General features: G+C 54.5%; 1 non-coding gene across 1 annotated transcript; it reads right to left on the reverse strand.

Moving 5' to 3' along the window:
- Nucleotides 1–1,444: 1,444 nt before the first annotated feature.
- On the reverse strand, nucleotides 1,445–1,547 carry LOC147683906 (U6 spliceosomal RNA). The gene has a single exon (XR_015301129.1). It is a non-coding gene; the product is annotated as a U6 spliceosomal RNA (small nuclear RNA).
- Nucleotides 1,548–6,601: the final 5,054 nt, after the last annotated feature.

Here is a 6,601-nt window from a genome sequence, read left to right on the forward strand (position 1 = left end):
GGCCGAGTCCCCGTCCGCGAACAGATCCACCAGAGGCAGACCGAGTCGAGGCACCAGGCGCTGAAACACCACCGGGGTCAGGGCGAGAAAAGGCAACGAAGGAAAGATCCGACTCAGTCGATCCGCCTCCACAAAAAGCGGACCCCGGGGGAAAGACAGCCCGAAGGGACAGGACCGACGACTCCGCCCAAGAACCCAAGTGCGCAACCAAAGGGAGCGAACCGCGCACCCCCCCTGAAGGTAGACACCGCTCCACACCACCAGGTCGACAGACCCGACCAAGACATGGGGACCCCGAAGCAAAGGAGCAAAAGACGGCAGGCCAGGAGGACTGCCAGCAACTCCCGAAGCACGAGGAGCTGCGTGACTGAAGGAGATCCCAACGACCCCCTAACGACCCAGCGCCAAAGGACGCCCCCACCTGAACGAAGCAGAGGGGAGGACCGGGTCCAGGCATACGACCCCCGAAGGAGGACAAGCCCGAGACGGGAACAGAAGGGATCACCGCACATAGAGCAGGGAGCCGATGGAGGGGAGACACCGCCTGACGTGAAGCCACACCCATGAAAAAAACGAGGCCGAGATGCATCACACGTCCAGACAGGGAACACCAAGACCCCCTCCCGGCGAAGAAGAACCACCAGGCGGGCCATGAGAACAGTCCACACCCACGGGCCAGAAGGCAAGCCCAACGGAAGCACCCGCAACCGAGAGTGGGGACCCCCACTCGCAGTCCGGCCTCTCAGGCCAACCCATGGTCCCAGAAAACCCCTCAGTTTAGACAAGGGAAGGAGTAGGTACCCGAACCCGTCGAGAAAGTGGGACCCCGTGGAAAGTCCGCAAGACAAGCAAGACCGGACACCGGCCAGCAAGCCCGAAGAGCCCAAGAACCGAGACAGCCACGTCCCAAGACGGGACGTAACGGCGGCGACAGCCCCCCCCCCAGGGAACCCCCTGGAGTGAGATGGCCGAAGACAGGATCTAGGGGCGAAAAAGGGAGCGGCAGCACCAGTACGAGACCGGGAATAGCCGAAACTCGCGCCCGGGAGCCAAACCTGAACGCACCTCGTGAAGACCGACTCCCTGAACTCCGGGTGGCATGGCCGAAGGACCCCACCCATGCAAGGGCGGGACGCCCTCACCCACAGGCGGACGAGGAGACCGAAGGTAGGCTGCGCCCAGGGGAGCGGGCCCCAAATGAAAGGGCAGGAGACAGCCAGAATAGGCCACCTAGAAAACTCTGTCACCGCCGAAAAGGACGTAGCCAGACCAGACGGCCGAGCCATCCCCGCGGCCACCAGAGCGGGAAAGGTGACAAACCCACCTCCACAACGCCCATCACAACGGACACAGGCAGAGGAAGGGAGTCCGGAGACATGCGTAGAGAACGCACCCAGAGAAACCCCGGGAACAACCACCGCCGCCGGAGGAGGGAAAAGCAAGCCAAACTATGGAACGAAACACGAATGTGCGTGTCATCCCAGCGCAGGGGCCAAGCCAATCTCCTCTGTAGCGTAAATCGATACAAGAATAGCGCACTACGCACCCGCAAGGGTCTCAAGGCGCCTGTACGAATGCCGCTGTGGAGTGTGGAACCCATCCTGGCTTTCCCTCTCTGAGGCGCCCACTCCCGGACACCCCCAAGGTGGAGGCCAGGCATCCTTAGCAACGTGGGGGCCGGTGTGGAGAATAAGCAAGCCATTGCCCAGAGATGCAGATTGGGACACCATGATTGGAATAGGCACCGAGGCGAGAATTATCAGGACTGTGGAATATTGTGAACCCCAAGACCCGCCGAGGCAGGGAACTGAACCCAGGACCCGGGCCAGACCACTGCACCAGGGCCTGCCGCTAATCACTGAGCCACACTTCTCCACTACCAATTTACGTATATGTGCAGCCGTAGCGAGCACAGCAGGAAAAGGAAGGCCCCGCCGACGGCGACAGAAGAGGTACCAGGACCCCCGCCACCAAGAGGTGACCAGAAGGCACAGCACCACAGAAGCATAGAACACTCGGCCAACCTGACTGCTCAGGGTGCCCCAAGTACCGACCACACAGTACAACTCCCCACCGGCGGAAACACGGGCCCCCAGGACGCTGGAACGGAACGTCAGAAGTGGGATCTGAACCCACGTCCGCCCGCACAAACAGTGGCTGCAGTGAAAAGCATGACACCAAACAGCCGCGCCAGCAGGGGAACCCAGCCGAGCAGCTGCCGCCTGAGGACGTCAACCAAGAGCTGAGGTGGTCGGAAGAAGGGAAAAGTCCGGAGACGGGAAAAACAATCAAACACCGGGAGGCGACCCCCTGGACCCCAAGGGCGTCCAGCACAGCTCCGTGCCGCCAAGGAGAGGCAACCCGCGGCATGTAGCGACCTCCCGTCGGCCAGTTCAGTTCCGAGGGACTTCAAAGCCCAAGACCCGCCGAGGCGGGGAATCAAACCCAGGTCCCGGGCGAGACCTCGGCCTCAGGGGCTGCAGCCCAAACCATTGGACCACACTCCCAACAGCCGTGGCCGACGAAGGCATACACAGGCCCTGGCGGAAACAAAACCCCGCCCACAAGAGGCGGGAGGCGCCCGGAGCCAATCCCAGCGCGGCAAGCAGCCGCGGGCCCCAGGGCAAGAAAACCCCGAACGTAGGCGGCAGCGACCAGCGCCGCACTACCGAGATCCAGGCCGGCAGGAGAGGCCGGACCCGGTCAGCGGAGCCGCAGAGGACCCGCAGAAAAACAAGGTAGGACCGAGCCCGCCCCCGCAGCCCCCAGGCCGGTACGCGCCGTATCAAAGTGCAAAGCCCAAGCACGCCGAGGCGCACAATCCCGGCAAGTCACAGTGCAAGCACCGCCGTAGGAGCGTCGCGCACCACAGATGCGCCCCAAGCATGGTCACAGGCATGTCACAAGACACGGAACCGGGACACCCGGAGACGCCCGTACGGCAGAAAAAATGGGGAAACAGCCCGTGACCACACATACTGTCTCCACGCGGCCGGCAGGGGCGTGCAGTGCACTAACAGCGCGTTCCCACGCACATGCGTTTGAAAGCAATCGGAGCCCCAGCACACACACAGGAGAACCTCCAGCGCCGGACCCGAAGCCCCCAAACGGGCAAGGACCCTTCAGTAACGACCGGGGGAGACACGGGAATGTACAAACACCCCACACCCCCGGCCGCCCCCCCCCCCCTGTAAACCTCTGGCACGCTACAGCAGCACCTAACCGGCCCCACAGGACCGGGGGAAGGAAGAGGGGGGGGGATTTGAGTCTAAGGCAACAGGGACCGCTAAAGCAGGATCCTCAACCCCAAACCCCAAGGACCAGCAAAGCAGGCCCATCTTACCTGTACAGCGCCTCTGGAGAGAATCGCGCAGAACAAAAAAAACAGGCTGTTGGTTGGGCCGGCCCGCCTCTTATAGAGGTCAGGTGTGACTGGTCGGCCATGTTGGGAGGGGGTGGGAGGCTTTTTTTACTTTGGAGGGTTCTGTCGTGGAGCTGAAGCTCACTATGTAAGTCATGTGGCGAGGAAGACTAACGAGGAGGTAATGTATGCTCTCTTGAAGTCCTAATCTCCATTTGGGTAGGGTATGTGGTGGGGGGCGGTTAGGTCCAACTGTTATATCTTACACTGACTAATGCTTAGAAGCCCCGGCCCACAAGCACACATAGCGCTCGGAGCTGCGGTGTCTGGCGCAGCTCTCTAATATATGAATGTGAATACCCAACTCCTATCTGCATATGGCAGGAACATATAGCACCAGGACCGCTTCTCCAGCATGTTCCTGTAAGGGACACACTGTGTACTGTAGCCTAAACACGCGCTATGAGAACCGGAGCAAAAGCGTAAATAGGCGCTGTTGTATTGTTATTTTGATTATTAATGCTGTATTTATTTAAATGCTCGTGGCAGTATGTCATTTAGAATGTTACAATACGTATGATGTTGTGTGGTTCCAATTGGTGTCAGTTGTACAGGTGGACTTGGAGTGAAGCGTCTCACCTGGCACTAACCTGTATCATTTGGATTTATCCTTACCTAATTAAAAGGTTGTATTAAACCCTGCCTCATCTTTACAATTGGCGACGATAGAAGGGATATGAACGTCTATTTGTGGTGATATTTTTGGGGGGGGATTACGCTTTTTTTTTTATTATTCTCGACATTGGATTGTAAAAGAAAATGATTATAATGAATGGTTTCATCAAGATGACACTCTGCGGAGGAAGGATCATCTAAAAGAATATCTGTGAGGATCATCTAAAGAACATTGTGGATTTGGAGTTTGGTAAGATTACCTTCAGCCTTAGTGTGGAGAGTGACTGTTGGCAACCAACGCTCTGCAGCACTTTTCGAGCAGCTGCGGCATTCGCTGCGTGCGGCTGTGACGTGGATGATCTTCCTTCCCCTCAACGCTGGATGAGTAGAGGTTGTCTCCGTCAGGGTTTGAACGTCAAGACGTTGCAATGCGAGGTCACGCAGTGTGACCTTTGCGTGGCGGCCATTTTGGGCGCATTTTTATCGGAATTGCCGATAACTTTGAAGCTGTTCATCGGAATAGTTGGAAATTGTACACTTACGGATTCTTTTTAATCATAAATATTCAGAAAGTAGAGAGAGGTACAGAAATCCTTGCAGTCAACTAAGTCTTGGATTGACTGATTTTTTTTTTCTTTTGGATACAGGTGAGGCAGTCGGGTGAGCCATATTTAATTTTTTTTTTGTTTTTTTTTGTTATAAAAGCATAAAAGTACTTTTGAAAGAGACTGTGTTGCATATTCATATTTACACTGTTTATGGAAGAAGGTGACTGCAGTGTAAACAGAGAAAGTGTTATGGCTCAACAGAATTTTTCTGTCAGTGCTCCAGAGCCATTTTGGGCTACAGGTTCACAACCTACGATTAAATGGGTTGAGTGGAAGGAGTATTTCATCTATACTAATATAATAAAGAGAGAGCCCAAACCTTTGAGGCGGGTAATCTCATGAACCACAGCACCAATCATAACACCCAATACAGCGTTGGAAAGGGCAGTTGCAACAGAAGGACATAGGCTATGCAGACGCCCACCATATACATTTAAAAGGTAAAAGAACCGTCCCAGCAAAGTAGTCCCTTGTGGGAGTGTCTGCGTTGTGCTGTGGGCGTGTGCTGGGGGCGTGACAAATGCTGGGGGCGTGTGGTAGGTTCCGCCCTTCATGCCATGTCTCATATCGTGTGCTGTGGGCGTGTGCTGGGGGCGTGGGCGTGTGCAGGCGCGGGATTACGGGAAAAAAAAGCGAGCGTTGTGCCCAATATTTCATTGTTTTTTCTTCCCAGGTTCTGTACATTCCAGCTCCGGGTGTGCTTGCCCCGCGCTCCCAGTGACGTGCACCTGCTTTACTGTATGGAGGTCAGGCATGGCGCTATTCCTAAGGGTCGGAAGGAGGGCAAACAGGGGCCATTGTGCAGGAAATGTAATCTCGCCTTAACTTCCTGTGACGCCTGAAGCGCACACTGGAGATTTTCCACTTCTGTTGCGCACAGGCCTCGCGCCACGTACATCTGGACACAAGGCCCGCCTCCACGAATATAGCAAGAAAGGGACTATCCCTCCCCCGGGAATATGTGATGATATTCCGCAAACCAACATCCCGCATACCATCACTCCGCAATTTTTATAACGCGGGACTATTACTCCGCAAAGACATCATTTCTAAAACTTTTACAACGCATATGACTTTATCACGCATGCCATTATAACGCAAATGCATGTGTGGTAAAGTCATATACATTGTAAAAGTACATTATTAGAACATCAAATATATGTTTGTATATATGTGTATCTATACTACTATTATAAAGAGAGAACAGACACCTTTTGGCAAGGTAAACTCGGGAACCACAGCGCCAATCCACACACCCAATATATTGTTTTAATCCTCAGGGTGTGTAGAAGGACATAGGCTGCATAACATTTTTAAAAAACGTAAATTAAAAAATGTAAGTTTAAAAACAAAGTAGTCCCCTAAAACAAGCGCCGGCCGCGACGTAGCGCTAACTGCAACCTACACCTGCGTGATGACGACAGGCGGGAGGAGCGGTGATGAGCGGCGAGGAGTGACGTGCTGCGGTGCCTCAGGTAAGGCGAGGCGGGAGCCGGTGCGGGTGGGGGACCGAGTGTGGTGAGGTAAGGCAGAGGCGGGAGGGGAAGCATAGGTAGTGTAATGCAATTTACGGCACAACAGTCCTTCTGGGAAATGCAGGCATGTACTAATAAAAATACAACAGCCATGGTGAGAAGTGCTGATTCTCTCATGCAGTCTGATCTGAAAAGTGCGGACACCGCCTGATTCTATGCGCTGCAGACTTTCCGAGAAGTGCATTATTTATCTAATCAATGCATTTTGGCTAGAAGAACACACATTTCCTGGCCTGAGAACAGCCCGTCACTTTCACTTGCTAATTCTGAGAATTTGCGTGCATCTGTCCAACAGCACGGCTCTGCTGCAACTCTCGGCTTAGCAGCAATGAGTACAATGTTGACCTTGCATTTATATAGCGTTTACTACCTCTGAAGAGGCGTTGGAATCACATTTGCAACATTTCTATGCGCAGCAGATC

The sequence above is a fragment of the Lissotriton vulgaris genome, chromosome 11 (genome assembly GCF_964263255.1).
Source record: "Lissotriton vulgaris chromosome 11, aLisVul1.2, whole genome shotgun sequence".
NCBI classification, from domain to species: domain Eukaryota; kingdom Metazoa; phylum Chordata; class Amphibia; order Caudata; family Salamandridae; genus Lissotriton; species Lissotriton vulgaris.